The sequence below is a fragment of the Melanotaenia boesemani genome, chromosome 24, assembly GCF_017639745.1.
Source record: "Melanotaenia boesemani isolate fMelBoe1 chromosome 24, fMelBoe1.pri, whole genome shotgun sequence".
NCBI lineage: Eukaryota > Metazoa > Chordata > Actinopteri > Atheriniformes > Melanotaeniidae > Melanotaenia > Melanotaenia boesemani.
In genome coordinates this window covers 18,401,303-18,418,370 of record NC_055705.1, presented here as the reverse complement: position 1 = coordinate 18,418,370, position 17,068 = coordinate 18,401,303, and positions in this window count along the sequence as shown.

Sequence of the window (17,068 nt, the reverse complement as noted above, 5' to 3'; positions counted from 1 at the left end):
TTTTTCCAAGTGCAACTTGTTGCTGGTTAAGTTCTATGGTACTCGCAAGGCTTTGTTTAAAATGGCCAACAATCTTGCGGCACTTTGTTAGTACACCGGCAAACCCACTGCTATCGAGGCAGACCGTAATGGTCCTCTGGAGAATGTGAGCATTGCAGGCGATGTGTTTATATGGAAGGTCTCTCACAGCAGCCAGCATGTTTGCTGCACTGTCTGTACTGATGGTGGATATCTTGTTTTCAATTCCCCAGTCATTTGCCACTTTGAGAAACTGTTCGCCGCATTTATCAGCAAATTGCCCAGTTTTTGTTTTCCTGACGGTAAGGGCAAATGAGTTGAGGTTCCACTCACCACCAATAAAGTGTCCGGTCACCCTCAAATAGCTGTGGTTACCAGCTGACATCCAGTGATCTCCAGTTATAGCAACATAGTTGGGCGAATCCTTCGCTAAAATCTCAAGTTTGTTTTTCTTTTCACCGTCGTACATCTTGATGATTTTGGTCGTCACTGTAGTGCAAGGTGGCTTGTATGATAGGTCATTGGACGCAGTTTGCAACACCTCTGTTAACCCCTCGCCTTCCACTATGTTTATCGGCCTGCTATCCACTTGGCAATCACATTCGTCAGCTTGTCGGTCGCAGACTTGCTCATACGTGGGGTGTTCTTCTCGAGTTTAGTTTGGCAAAAAGCTTTGCTATGGCTTACTGACTTGCTAACATCTTTACTGCTATCATTAACTGTGGCTGCACTCGTGACAGGGTGCTTTGCATTGATGTGGTAGGCTAAACTTGAGCTGCTTCGGTGGTAAGCAAACCTCTTCTTACAAAGAACGCTTATCACTCTACCTTTATCAATGGTACCGTGAGAACGTTTTTGAAAAGTAAATTTCGCATTCATCGGACCAACAACTCTTACATGCTCCTCCATTTTCTCGTCTCCCACTAACGACTCCTGACCTATGCTCCTGACCTTGCCCTCCCAACTACGACGAGAGCCTATCAACATTTTGCTAGACAAGCCTAAACACAATTACAGCCAATCAATGTCCACTTTAGTGTGTGACTGACCTTTGTTTTTTTATACCCTTATCATTTAAAAAAAAAAAAAAAAAAAAAAAAAACTCACATACAGTAACAGTAAAATTAGAGATAAAAAATAGATTAATGCAATTAAAAAACATAACGCGCTAAATATGACTGTAATTAATTAATCGCACTTTATGCGATAATTTGACATAATTTGATATATATATATATATGTGTGTGTGTGTGTATCTATATGTATTAGGGCTATCAAATGATAAAAGAAAACAAAATCTGATTAATCACAGCTTTTGAATTTATCATGATTAATCACCATTCACGACTATGCCTGAAATTTTCCCATTTTTACTGTATTTTATAAACAGAAAAAGCCAATGCTACAAATATTTAGTGTTAATTGACCTTCCTTTGGGTAAACTTCAGATGTCCAATTGTTCTAAATCATCTCTTCCTTGTTATAGATCATAATTCAGAATTCGTATATCATCATCTCACCAACTGTCTCCATGATGGTAATTTCTGTCATAAAACAAGCATGACTGAAGTTAAACAGCCAACATTGATGAAGAAACTGATTAAGCTGATGGTCTGAATGATCTGTTTTTCTTCACTTTTTTTACTTTAGATGATCACTTTAGTTGTAATAATTAGTTCAATATTTCTAAAATCTAGACCTAAAAAAAGGTCTCATATGTGACCATTTTTCCTGGTCAGTGTTCCTGCCTGGCCCCCCATTAGTACTTTTCTTGACCCACCCCTGCACAGCTGAAATATAAATCCTTTCTACAGCTACTTTCTGTTGTCAGCTACTTCCTTTGTGTTAGACAAGCTCCTGCCAAAAACAATACTTTGGGGTAAATAAGTGACGGTGTGAACCATGAACCGCTACTTTCCTCCTCCTCAGCTGAATGATAAACACATGCTACAGGAGAAAAGCCAATTAGCTGATCACCGACAGCCATCATGATTCACGTAACAAGAGGAAGAGAAGGAAGAAGCAGCTGCTGCACAAAGAGAGACTACCAGAGATCCTCTGATAAGAGATCAGGGATGTCGGTTCAAAATGCAGGATAAGATAAAAACAAGAGTGTGGGGGAAGTGCAGGTGTGGAACCCTCTCACCAGGAAAAGCGTGTGACCCTCATTCTTCCCGAAGGCAACGTCCATGGGTTGCTCTATTACTGCTGTGTTTATTCTCAAGTCCATCCATAGAGCCAGCCGGCGGATCTTTTACATTGCGCCTCTGCGCCCCTTAGTCCCACTGTCATAACAGATAAATAACGGATGTATGGGGCTTGTCAGGACTTAGTTACTACTGACAAAAACTATTACTTGAAAAAAATTATAGTCTGAATTAAGTCATATTGGGGGTAAATAACAATATTATTAAGCTATCTGAAAAAAGAAAAAAAAAGAGTATTTCAGCCTTTACTTTGGTTTTTCTTTTCCAAACCAAAAAGTTCTGCTTTCTAATTATAACCAAGAGACGTTATTGCCTAAACCTTTCCAAGAGGTGACACAATTTTTATCATGTTAAGCAGACATATCTTAATTATTTTCTAGAAGCTGACACAATTCCCCGAGGTCTTAATAAAATGTCTGTGACATGCTTTGCTCAAAATACTGCAGCAGCTCCTTTTTCTTTTCTACCTCTCTCCAAATGACCCATCACTCCACTCCACCCCTCTCTTCCTCAGGGTCTGCCTCTTTTGAGATCTGAACCCTTGAAGCACATTATTACAGCATGAGAGAGCATTCAGTAAACAGCCTGAAGGCTCAGACCACTCACTGAACTGAAACAAATACTTGACTTGCAATTTTGTTTTTAAGTACTTGCATTTCTCTTGTCTCCATTTGAACCATGGACAGCTGGTAGGCTTTAAAACTTCTAGCTACAACTTATTTGTGAATCGTGTTGAACTGGCCCAAGTTGTTAAAACACACATTGCAGAATGTAACAGCCGTTGGACAGTTAACACTGTTGACAACTCTCATTGAAGTTCCTCCATGATGTTTCTGTCACTCCACTCCTGTGTCTTTAAGTTTTTGGTTGCTAACCGTTGCTTGTTTTTTACCATATTTGTTATTTGAATGGCTGTTTTCACTGCTGTGCTGATGGTGCGTTCAATAACAAATTGGAGATCAGAATTTCCCAGAATTTTGTGGGGGGGGGGGGGGGGGTTAGGGTTCTCAAATACAGAAGTGTTTTTTTTTTTTTTTGCTGTTGTTTTTATATATCCCTTTTATTATCAATGACACTCCCAGTGTTCTCATGTTTTTCTTTGAATATAACTCAGAGCTAAAAATAGATTTATGATATTATGCAAATGGAAATAAATGGGAAATGAGTGTAATCCAGTCTAATCCAATCCCACACTTACTTATTATGGACGTCATTGCTCCTATTAAGGTAAAAGTAGTCTCTGGAAAGAAAAAGTCTCCATGGAGAAATTCCACACAGATTCATTATGACATGTATAAAGAGAAACTTCACTCTTATAATCTACAACTCAAGAATGCAAGAAAGTCCTATTTTTCTGACATTATTAGCAAAAACTATCATAATGCTCGGGTCTTATTCGCTATTGTTGACAGGTTAACAAACCCTCCTGTGTCAATAGCACCTGAACTTTATTCCACCAAGGCCTGCAATGAGTTTGCCAAATTTTTCATGGAAAAAATCCAAAATATCAGACGGGTAGTTGGTTTATCAACAGCAGGTTCAACAGACATACTGTGTCCATTGAAAACCAGTTTAAGTACCATGACATAGTTTAGTCCCATTAATAGCAAAGATCTGGGCGACATCTTATGTCAGCTGAACTTCTCCTCTTGCTGCTCGGACATCCTGCCCACAGGTTTCTTCAAAAAGGTCTCAAAGACTCTGGAGCCAGATGTGTTACAGATTGTGAACATGTCCTTAATTTCTGGCGTCGTCCCAGAACTTTTAAAAACGGCTGTAATCAAACCCCTGCTAAAAAGGGACAATCTAGACAAGACACAAATGAGCAACTACAGGCTGATCTCAAATCTTACTTTTCTAAGTACAATTGAAAAAGCAGTTTTTCATAAGCTAAATGACTTTTTAACACAAAACAACTGCTACGATGTCGTCCAGTCAGGTTTTAGACAGCACCACAGCACTGAGACTGCTCTGACCAAAGTATATGTTTGAATACAGATGATGGAAAAATGTCAGTCTTAGTCTTACTGGACCTCAGTGCTGCATTTGACACAGTTGACCACAATATATTACTTAAATGACTGGAGAACTGGGTGGGCCTCTCTGGTACTGCACTACACTGGTTTAAATCTTATTTAGAAAATAGAAAGTACTTTGTGTCAATAGGTAACTTTACATCTGAGGAGACAAAAATTACATATGGAGTTCCCCAAGGTTCCATCCTGGGGCCTCTTCTGCTTAACATCTACATGCTCCCACTGGCACAGGTCATGAGAAAAACAAAATTAATTACCATAGCTACGCAGATGACACACAGATATATATTGCAATGTCACCAGGAGACCGAGGCCCCATACAGGCTCTTGGTAAATGCATTAAGGAGATTAATGACTGGATTTTTCGGAACTTTCTTCAATTAAACAAAAACAAAACTGAGGTGACTGTCTTTGGCGTGAAAGAGAAATGATTAAAGGTCACCACAGAGCTTCAGTCTATACACCTGAAAACCACCAACCAGGCCAGAAATCTGGGTGTACTGATGGACTCAGACCTTAACTTTGAAAAACACATTAACGGAATTACAAAATCAGCCTACTATCACCTTAAGAATATATCAAGGGTAAAAGATCCGATGTCTCAGCAGGACCTTGAAAAACTAGTCCAGCTTTCATCTTTAGTCGGCTTGATTATTGTAACAGTATTTTAACAGGTCTACCTAAAAAATCAATTAGACACCTGCAGCTGATTCAGAACTCTGGTGCTCGAGTCCTCACTAAGACCAAGAAAGTGGACCACATCAGTCCAGCTCTGAGATCTTTATACTGGCTGCCTGTTCGTCAGAGAGTAGATTTTAAAGTTCTGCTGCTGGTCTATAAAGCTCTGAAAGGTTTAGGACCAAAATACATCAGTGACCTCTTGACCCATTATGAACCTGACAGAACCCTCAGGTCATCTGGTTCCAGTTTCTTATCAGTTCCCAGAGTCAGAACCAGACATGGAGAAGCTGAATTCAGCTTCTATGCCCCACATGTCTGGAACAAACTCCCAGAAAGCCTCAGATCGGCTGAAACTCTCAGTTTATTTAGATCCAGGTTAAAGACCCACCTGTTCTCTGCTGCATTTCAATAGTTTTTATTTAGAAGTCAAAATCTACATCTGGTTTTTTTAAGCTGGAATCATGTTTTAATATTGTCTTTAACTTTATTTCTTGCATTTTTTCTATTTTATTTTAGCATATTCCTTCTGCTTTTATTTCATTAATTGCATTTCTTTTAATCTTTATTTATTTATTTATTTTATTTTTTTTATGCACTTGTCTGCACCCTGCTGTAATGATTTATGTAAAGCACTTTGAATTGTCTTGTACATGAAATGTGCTATACAAATAAATTTGCCTTTACTTTCTCCTTAACGTTGTGGCCTTTTAAAAGAAACATTTGTTAATGACATTTCCTCTGATGTAGAAATGCTCAGATCCATCAAATTGTGTTTCTTCGTTGTTTTCTGTTTGACTTATAAAGTTACTGGCAAAAACTATATTTATTGGGTGCTAAATTGGTACCATGTGGAAGCTCACCTTTACAATTGCCTTCTGTAGGTTACACATTTGATTTTTTTATTTATTTATTTATTTATTTTTGCAAGTAAAATGCATATTATCTGTTCTGGTAAAAAAAAAAATTTCTACATACTTTTGTTACAGGCTGGGGACTACACATCGAGCACAAAGGCCAGTTTGAACTCAATTGTAAATATACATCCAGAAGAAATTTTGCCAGGTGTTTTTAGGTGCATTCACACGAAGATACACCATGAGACTCGGTTTGATTGAGCGGATAAGAAAAATAAATAAACAAATAAAAAACGCCTCAGCTATTGACCAGGACTAAAAATGGATATCCTTCCATTTCAGCCAGCTTTTCTTTTTTTTTTTTTTTTTTACCACAAATAAACAATAGTGCAACACTATAGTTCATGCAGTTTTGGGGTATCTGTTTGTATTGGAAGTTCTAACCTAATATGATTTTCAAGAGAATCTGTCCACTATGAGCAGGCAGAGAGCAGCTAGCTATCCACTACACTACAATGCCCTTTACGCCACTTTCTCCCTTTGGTACACCGGATGGTCCATTTGCTTACACACCACAAACAAATTGCACCAGAGTTCACTTGCAACTGAAGCATGATTTCCGGTTTTTAAGCAGACCAAAGTTTGCTTCTTTTGTCCACAACAGGAAGTAAATGAGCGTACAATCTGTTGAAGCTGACCAGGGTTCATTTAAAGTGGACCAAACAAAATATTAGTGTAAAAAACAAAATGTTAGTGTAAATGTGCTAAATTAAAATATTGATTTTTATTGCTTCTTAAATAAGGCGTTATGTAAGGTATACCGCCACTGTATTGTTACAGTTGTTCTGGGTTACAGGTGGATATAGCGTGCTCTGATTTGTTGCCAACTCATGATTATAGTACAGAGCTCAATTTATTTTGATAACCTCAAACTTAAAGTCATAAAATTTTTGAAAAATAATTACATTTTTCAGTTTTCTTATTTACAGTATCTAATGATTAATCTGCAGTCTGTCATACCCTCAAATTTTTCGTCACTGTGGTGCATTCAGTGGAAATTTTCTTAACACACTTTAAACCTAACACCTGTTGTGTGAGAAGTTAAGAGTTTAGTGGAAACTCTACAGAGACACCCAGTTGGATTCAGACCTTGCTGGGAAGTGATGGTGCTTAACACTGTGCTGAACTCCCCATTAATGCTTAAACATTAATGGGATATTTAAGATGTCACAGAGAAATACAAAATGTCAAACGCAATAATTACTGCTCTGCACAGCGGTGACAGGAAGACGTGCTGTGCTGCAATATGCAAGACAGCAGCTGATTCTGAAAACCTGCGTGAGCCAGCAATCGATTCCTGGCAGTTGTTGAATGTAATCTCTCCATGCCTTCAGCCTCTCTCCTCCATTCTGTGTGGGGGGAAAAAAAAAAGAGAAAAATGGATTTGTATTTCTAAATATTAAGCAGTGAGATGAAGGAAAAAAAGAACTGAAATCGTGGTGGATGACAACGGTGTGACATCACCAAATAATGGCTCAGGGTATTTGTTTTTTGGACTGAACTGATTTAAAAAAAAAAAAAAAAAAAGCAGCAAACATAAAGCAAAATTTACATGGAGCTGATAGATTTCTAAACTCAAAATTATCCCTCAATCCAGCTGCTCACATCAGTGGGTGCTGAAGCCATGTTGTGCATCAATCATAAAGGCTCATTTCAAGCGGGAGCACTAAGCCAAATGCATCATCCAGCAGGGACTGCAAACTGCTAGCACAAATCAAAGTGAAAGTGCACATCTGGAGAGAGATCTATGTTGGAATTACTGTTGACATGCAATGTGTAAGCCTGCATGAGACTAATAAAACATCTGGCAGTTGAAGAGACTTAAAGATAAGTCATGCTATATGAGCAAGCTTTACATTATGACAAGCAAGGGTGTACTGGGTGGAAGTTTAGCATAGTAGGAACCTTTTTTCACAACAAATCTATGACTGTATATATATATACAAATCACAATTCTAGAGTACAGTACTCTAGAATAACATTATTGAATGTCAACAAGGACATTTTGTTTTGGTTTCTTTTACCTTTATTTTCAATGTGTTGTAGCTTTATGCATGTAAACATGCATATCACAAATCCTCAAGATGATAACAGAAGTTATTCTCTTACATGAGAGGACAATTTTCTTGAATTGCTTTGTTTTAATGTTTTTTGTTTAGGGACACCAGTCTTCCTTAATCCAACCCTAGGTTGTCTACTCTGAAATTGTGGTTCCTTTGAGGAGGTATGAACGCACAACTGAACTCAAAGAATGAGTCAAACAAACTCTATTCCACCTAAAGATATAAGTGTGTGTTTGTTTCACATGAACTAAATGCAGAAAGAGGAATACAGCCAATGTGGTGGAAACAGAAGTTCTGATTTAACCAATTGATGAGCACGTTTTGTAGTTTGTCTTGTCTTCTACCTCGGTAATCCTTGATGCAGCGCCACCTCAGGCGAGGAGGGGAATATGTTAATCAAGAGGTTTAGTTCATTTGACTGAAGCTCAGTTTCTACCAACAGGTTTGAAATGGGACAGGGAAGTTTGGTGGTGTTTGGTTTAATAAACCCTGATCGCTGTTGTGTTTCCACATCCAATTGTGCCCTGTATCTGGTAGGTGGTGTATAAGCCAAATAGCTATAGATGTGTCAGCTACGTAAAAGCAGCAGAATGCCTTCATTAAATTATAACAAAGAACACGACATACAGAAACAAATTATATTAATGATGGACATCCAGAAGTTTATTTTTTCAAGCCATGGAACAAAAATCAGTGGTATCTTTAAACATGTTGTTGTCTCTGCTTTGTTGTTCTTGCTGAATTTCACAGAAAGTGACAATTCTTTCACCCAATCACTGGATTCAGCTTCACCTTCATCCTTTCGAGTTGTAAAAAAAGGACTGGCCAGATCGGATATTTTGGTACCCTTTACAGTTTTTGCCTGTTGAAACTCAAAAAATGACTACCATTCAACTCGGACCTCTTGGTGGAAAATGGGGCTTTCAAACAAACTTGTACTGGCTGAAGGTTGCAACCTCCATTTGAACCAAGTCCCCAATTGTAAGAGTCTAGCAGACTATAAGATGTCAAAAGCCCCTTTTCATATAGGTATTGCTAAGTGCTTAAATCAACATTTTTTTCTGAGTTTTTGGAGACTTTTCCCATTTCCTCTAAAAGCCTCTTTCATTTTTCACAGGGACAGCTACAAATGGCTATGATTGTTGTAGCTCCCTTGCAAAGATTAAAAAAAAAAAAAAACAAACAAAAAAAAAAAAAAAACAAGCAACATTTCCTGTTTAGACTAATGCCTTGTTTACATTGCATTTCCCCTTTGCATTTTAGATACAAATGCATTTAAAGAGTGGAATGGAAAACTGTCTGTGCCGATGGAAAACAGAAAAAGGATTGGAAACAATGTAATGTGCATGTCAGGCCTGTAGTGGGAAGTGAAACACATTAAATCCACTCATTCTCCCAGGTCTTATCCAGACATGTCTTTTTGTCACCGTCTGTTTGTATAGAGGTATATTGATTATCTGGCACATGTAATCTGTGTCTTCACTGACAGCATAAATGTTGCACAAAAAGCAGGTTTTGTTTGCAGAGCCCAAATAACTTTAAAAGATTCAGCAGCAGCACAAATAGCGAATGGAGGGCTGCCATTGTAGTTGCTGTCATGTTGTTTGCGAATGTAATAAGGGCTGGATTGCACATGTGCAAGATGATGTATGAGACGTCATAGTTGTCAAAACATTCAAGTTCATATTTACACCAACAGGTGCATTTTGGAAGTTTCACTCTGCAGCACATTCTCAAAAGTGTATCACAACGTATAAATGAAAGACTAAAATGTTTGCGCTTTTCTGTCTCGCATCATCATGTAAACAGGACCTGAATGAGTCAAGTCTGGTAAATATTCTACTCATTTAAGTGTTCTGCTGTTCAGGCAGTGGAGGAAAATACTACTTTATCAAAACGTCAGAAAATCATAATAATGAGCTGTAGTTGTTAGCGTTAGCATGCTCTGTTAAAGCTATAGTTACTAGCCAAAGCAAGATGGCCTGTTTTGGCCATTATAGTGAACATATTTTGTTCCTCCCACACTCTAAAGACATGCATTTTAGGTTAATTGATCACTCTAAATATTCCCTAGGAGTGAGTGTGGGATTGGTTGCTTGTCTCACTGTGTTGGCCCTTCAATAGACTGGTGATGTGTCCAGGGTACCCTGCCTCTTACCTACTTATTACTAGATTGGGCTCCATGTTCCCGAGACCCTGAGTTGGACTAAGTAGTAGAAAAAAATAAATGAATAAAATCAACATGCAACATAAAAATAAAGAAATGGATGAGAGTACATGTTATTTGGTGGTTACTGTGAATAGGCAGTCTTGAACAGGTAGGTTTTGAACCTGGATTTGAAGATAGCAAGTTATTGGACTTATTCACTAGTATAATATCTACCATTTAAGTTCTTTCTATCAAAAAGAAAAAAAAAAAGAAAAAAAATGCCTTTGTGTTATACCCTATTTGAAACATTAACGTAATGCTGGACTGTACTGTTGCACCTTGCACAGGTTTGAGTCTTAACACCCTTTAATGTCCCATTATGACACCCTATTATGAGTAAATGAAGAGAGCCATCTGGGTTTTATCCAGTGATGCATAGACTTGGAAGTACAGAGATCAGGTATCTATAATGTGTCATGTGACACTGATACAACTAAATAAATCCAAGGTCGTCTAGGGGTGATAAAAAAAAGAAAAAAAAAAGACTCTTTTAGCTGACACTCCACGTTCAATTCAAGGTTGTTGTTAAACTGTTGTGGACTAATGGCAAATCAATAATTGAGCTAAATCATGATTTAACATTCTATCTTTGACTAATGACATTAAGGTCTGAGTTGCTGAAAGCATGAATGCGTCTTACACTCAGAAACATGCCTTCCGGATTTATCGGGAACAAACCCATAGAACCATTTTAGCAGAGTACATATCTGCAATCAGTGCAAAGCAGATGAACAGGGGTAAGGGTTCAACAGATCAGGCCGCATATAAACGGCTCCATCTATTTTCAATTAAAAGATGCCATCGATTCAGGCCTATTGGTATGCATGAGAAAGCAGCAGATGAGTGAGGAGTTGTTTTTGCCACTGAGAGGAAAGTAAAAGGCGTTCAAGCAAATCAAGACGCTTTGTACAAACACATCTTAACACAAATTAACCAAAATATAAATAAATCTGTCATACTCGGGGTGGGATTCTAGATAAAGGGAGATTAAAATTAGCAATGCGGTAAACAAAGATAATCCTGGTGCTCAATAATACATCACCTCCCTCTCAGAGGATGGACTACCTCAGTTGCCAGTTATGCACAAATGATCCTCAGAGCCAATAACATCGATGAGAGGGTAAATTAGCAATCTCTGAATCAATTTTTCATTGGGTTTGGCTATGTTATCAAGACTATTAAATATCCAAGTATTTCATTGTAAAATACTTAAGGGAGTAATCACATAAATGGTTTTAATTCAACTTCTTAAAACCTGCATCTGCCATTTGTCCAAAATAGACTGTTCTTTTTCACACTGCGTCCCTGTTTGTAATGTACATTAATGTGTTCAGTAATGATAGCAAACATCTGGGCTGATGAATCGTGAATTATTCATCCGGCTAAGAAACGATTTAATGTTTCACCCATCACAAAGCATGATTCAGAGTAAGTGACTAAAACCACAGCATAATTATTAATGTACTAAATGATTCTTGACTGCAGATTTAGGAAATGTACTCTATGTCCAAGGTTTCCAGTTCTAAACACATGTTTATACTCCATTTGCAAATTGATATTCATCACATGGAAGAAGTTAATGTTAAATAATTATAGTAAGGGCTAATTATATAGCTAAAGTGATTAATATTAATATCCAATTCACAATCTAATTTCAACTTTAATCAGTGAAGTTGTGGCCTTAATTTGTTTGATAACATCTTAATTAGGTAATGTATAAGATAAAAAACTATGTTATGCTATCACGGTGGGAGGGGCAGGTGGTTAGCTGGATTATTCATTATGTGTAACTTTAAAACTCTGTTTTTTTTTTAAAGAAATTGCCTCTGATTATCCCAAGTAGCGTTTTACTTTCACACTATCCCGTTTCATTCTACTATTGCTTTTGACATGGAAGTAACTTTGAAAGATGTTTAGAAGGTCAAACAGCTCTTAGATCAGCTTTGTTTGTTGTTATTACAGTAGTTTGCAGATTATTAAACTGTTTCCCCAAAAATTTTGCCAGATGGATGGATGGAAAAAATTTTTAAGCAGGAAAAGGGTAAAACTAAAAGTTCATGAATTAGCACATTTTCATATTCAGTGTTAGGGCAAAATTTTAGAGCAATATTAGGTTTAAACATAGAAGTTACATTTTAAACAGAATTGAATAATTGGATTAAGTCGACCAGTTTCTTCAAGTTTTCTGACACTATTGTAATATTAAGCTGAAGTTAAGCATAGTGCGTTTTTGCTAAAAGCCTAGCATGTATAGCCTAGAGGCTAAGCTCTTTTTACTGTTTGGATTAACTGGAGTGGTAACTAGATATTCTACTTAAGGTGACCAAACGGCCTCTTTTACCTGGACATGTTGTCTTTTTGAGAGGTAAAAAATGTGTCCGGCCAGAATTTAAAAGTGATCCAGGATTTTTTCTCCATCTCAGCCTTGAATATGTTCACATCGGATTTGCATTGCGTTATCCACTCTCAGACAATGAGCAGCATGAACCAGAGGGGGAGAGGAGGAAGCCGTAGTACTGAGAGGACACCTGGTAATGATGTCACGTCATCTACCGCTCAGAATTACAAGACAACTCGATCGCACCATAACTTCGGAATGCGGAGAAAGTGTGGGAATCTCCCTTTTCATATAATCCTGGATGGGTTTTTGAGAGGTTTCAGCTCCCTTACTTTCTCTGCAGTTTAACACTTTAATAAGACGACCTGAAGACCAGGTTCACGTTCTGGACTGATGGCCTTGATGGTCTGGGGAAGAAGCTGTTCAGCAGTTTTAGATCTGAGTGTTTAGTATCCAGTAAAGCTAGAAAATGCAGAAACATAAATGCAAATTCACAGACAAACTACAGAAAAATGTTCGTCTTCGAGGTGATTCATGGGAAGCTCAGTGCATAACCTGCAAAGCAGGGAGCTGGAAACTTACATCAGTTCTGCCTAAAGACAGTTTTTTTTTAGTTTGTGTTTATTTATATATTTATGACATTTTTGCTCTATAAAGGGACAAACACCGAAAGAACAGAACAGAAAGACACTTAGTCAAAATTTATCTTCAATAGACTGGAAGTGGACTGAATGCCAAAGTCTTTTTAGCCCTAAAAAACAATAACAAAAAAGTTGTTTTATAATAAAAATGTCAAAAGAGTCAGTGTTGCATGGATAGATACACCAACAGATAAATAAAAACACTCACATTTCACAATTAAGAACTTCAGATAATTTTTGTCATGTTTGTCCTGTTTCATAAATTGTCTGCAATAATTCTCAGCAATAATTTTGTGAATTGTTTAGCCAGTTAAAGCTTGAAGACTAGCCACCGTGGTGCAGTGGGGTACACTGCATAATGTTACCATGTTGAAGCCAAATAGATTTCTTAACTGAACCTTTTTACTTCATGTACATGACCTTGCCAATAGCCAACATCATGTCATCATAAGGTTATATTTCAGTTTGCAGGCTACAGCATTTTCTAAAAGGCAAACAGGCTAAGCTTAGAGCACCCCTTTATATTAAGGATGGAAATATTTCATAATAATTACAGAGTCGGACTACATAATAATGTCTTTTCATACGTCAATAAAAAAGCATGTGTGATATTATATTCCCATTCAAAAACAGTGCAATGCATAGTTCTAATATATCAGGACAATGGTGCAAAGGAAGTGTAAAGCTTTTAATGGAGGCATTTAGATGCTGAAAAATAGTACATTTTATCCAATATAGAGACAGTAAATCAACCAAAGTACCCCAGAGTATTTCTAGCTAATGGCTGATTCAATGATGGATTCAACAAATTAGCATGAAGCATGCATGCTGTGGCCAGAGGCAATTAAGCATCCGGTTTGTCATTTTGCATGCATGCGTCTGCGTGAACAGGATCCATCTGATTTACAGCACTGCCGACAGCAGTACTTCCTGTTTGGAGGTCTTTAAAGGATTTAAATCAGCTAGCAGAAGGTTTCATGCAATTTTACTTTTACTCATATTTAAAGCAGAGAACATTTGTATTTGTGCTGCTATATTTGATTTAAATGTTATTTATAAAGTCTTACAACTTAGGGTACAATTAGAACAGGACACCAGCCTGAGTATGTATATATATATCTATAGACATATGTTTCTTTTTTTTAAGTGGGCAAAAAACATGAAAAGTTGCACTTTTTATGAGCTAATACTAGAGAAAAGTCGAGGGAAGCAATTATTAAAACTTATGGCTGTAAAATGGCTCATTTTCCAGATAACAAACAAAGCCAGACTAAACAAAACATGCAAATAAAATGGTGGTTGGAGACAGATATTTGCCATAAGATTAATGCCTGGTGTTAAGAGTCCACTAGATCCCTTTGATAAAGTAAAGAAAGAGAGACATACGACTGGAGTTCAGCCTGGCTGATCTTGGGGGCCGCCATGCCTGACAAATACATTATGTGCCAGAGAACCTTACTGGAGCAGAATACAGAAAAAAAAAGTGAGAGTGAAAGAGGCACATTCAGTGAAAATAAGCAACTTTAAAGGCAGAAAGATCAATGACTCACAACAGAAAGGCCTATGTCCAGATTCCACCAACATACAGCTTGTTAGGTGCACAGAGGCTGCATTAGCTGACAGCTTTACTTTGGGGAGAAAGCCCATGCTATTTCATCCTAAAATAATATAATGGCAATCTGCAGTGCAAAGCAAATATTGGTAACAAACCTATGACAAACAAATGAATTAAACTTTTTGGCTTAATGATAATTCATTTGTGCTTCATGCACTTTTACACTATAGTGGAAATATAATAAGTACAGAAATCCAAACACCGAGTGCCCAATAAGTGAAAATGAAACATTTAGACAAGTTAAACACCTAAGCTACTATTGCAGTGCCAGCCTTTACAATCCTTTTCTTGGATCCCTTGGCTTTTGTCTCCCCTGACACAAACCCTAGAGCAGTTTGCTGTTCTAGCTCGTTGAACCTCTGACCTTACCTCTGGTGGCAGCTAAACTGCCCACTCACCAGGTTGTAACCTGCTGCTTGTGAGATGTTGGTGTGTATGGCTATTAACATGAGGGCTTTAACACTTTAAAGCCAAAACAAAATGGGGAGAAAATTATTGTGTTTTTTTTCCTTTGTTTTAATTTTAAGTCTTATTTGGCCTTTTGACGAAATGTTAAAAAAGAACAAATGTGTGATGTGTCAAAATTATTATTAATTTATTACTTAATTACTAATATACTAATTAATTACTATGTTTTTTTTTTCACCATCTGTAATGCTTTTAATGTTTTATGTGAAAAACGTTGAATTGTCCTGTATTTGAAATGTGCTATATAAATAAACTGCCTTGACTTGCCTATTGTAGTGCAAAAGATATCCACCAGGGGGGGAAATATAAGTATTTTGGACCAAGTTTTTATCATAAAGTGATGCAAAAGGTCTCAAACTGTATGTATCAGATATGATAAATACAGCATGAAAGGTTTAAAGCTGAGCAAGGGCCCAATGGCTAAATGTCTTTAAAGCCAAGGAGGAGGATTACGTGTGACAACTCTAATCTATGTTTATAGAACGGATAAAACAGATGCAGAGGCTCAGTCTGCAAGTGATGTGCATACCAGGTATATACATTATAATGAAGACCAGGGCTCTCTCTGTTGCTATCCACTCAGCGTAAATCTTTCCATGAACGAGAGTCACCTGTGGATGCCTTCTGCTGGTAAACGAAACCTTGTGAATGATGGGCTCTGCTACCTCTTGTCATGGAAGGGATGATAAAGTTTACCATTGACTTCCTGTTCATTACTGATTCAAACATCTCCAAGATTGGAGCAATCACGGTTCCACACCTGTAAATTAGTTTATTGATCCTGCTGGCATCTCTGGCACCGGCGCTTCTTCTTCAGCAGACCACAGCTCACTACATGTCGTCACAGAAAGATCTATACTTCGTCACAAAGTCAAGGCAGATCACCCACCATTGTAAACAGCATAGTACTTTTCCCATTGTCCTATTTCTAAACACCACAGGAGGGAAACAGCTCCCCACTGAACAGAGGCGTATCCAACAAAGTTAGTGGTCCTTACATCTTCTTCTCTCAACAAAAAGGGTTATATAGTATTGAAGGCAGTGGAAAAAACCCAAGCATGTGCCACCTTTACCATCAGGGTAAGATTGCGCTGGTTGCATCATCTACTAAGAAAGGCTAGTTTCTTCAGTATCTCATGGTGTCTGTTGTCAGGGGTAACTGGCTTGAAGTTATAGAGACCAGATATGGTGGCTGGTTTAAATACTGGAACTGAGGACGCTTTTAATTGGACAAGCTGTTCTACAACAGGGTCGTTGAAGGCACGCTGAAGGACACCAAGCAGTCCGAGTATCAGAGAAAATTGCAAACCTTGTAGTGTTTTTACCTTGTTTTTGAAAATTGGAAAAACAGATGTCAGTGTCAGAAACAGAGGGTATCTTTAATACATTTACAGAGCAACTCTGATGAGAAGTAGGAGCCTGCAAAAGCAGGTTACTATTCCAATCAGGATTAACACAAACCAAACAGTTTAGAAAGTTGTTCGGTTCTACAGCACAGCAAGAGGAGCCTGTTGCTATGGTTACTCAGCTGATCTGTCATTGTATCATGCAGTGGATGTTTGTAGTTGCTCCGGATGCCCTGCAGTAGAGCCAACATCCTCTCCAACACAGCTCCCACAGAGTCCACCTTCGTCCCCATCACAGATACACATTTATTAATTAATTTGTCTAGCCGGTTATTGTCCCTTGTGGTCATACTTTTACCCCAACAGACACCCCTAAATAAAACAACACTCACCACAACAAACTGATAAAAAAAATGGACATGTCACTTTTCACTTCCCTGAGCCTCCTCAGAAAAAACAGCCGGCTGACCAGTCCAGTTTGTGATGGAGGTGTACACCCATACTGGGGCTTTAATCGTTTATTATGCTTTTG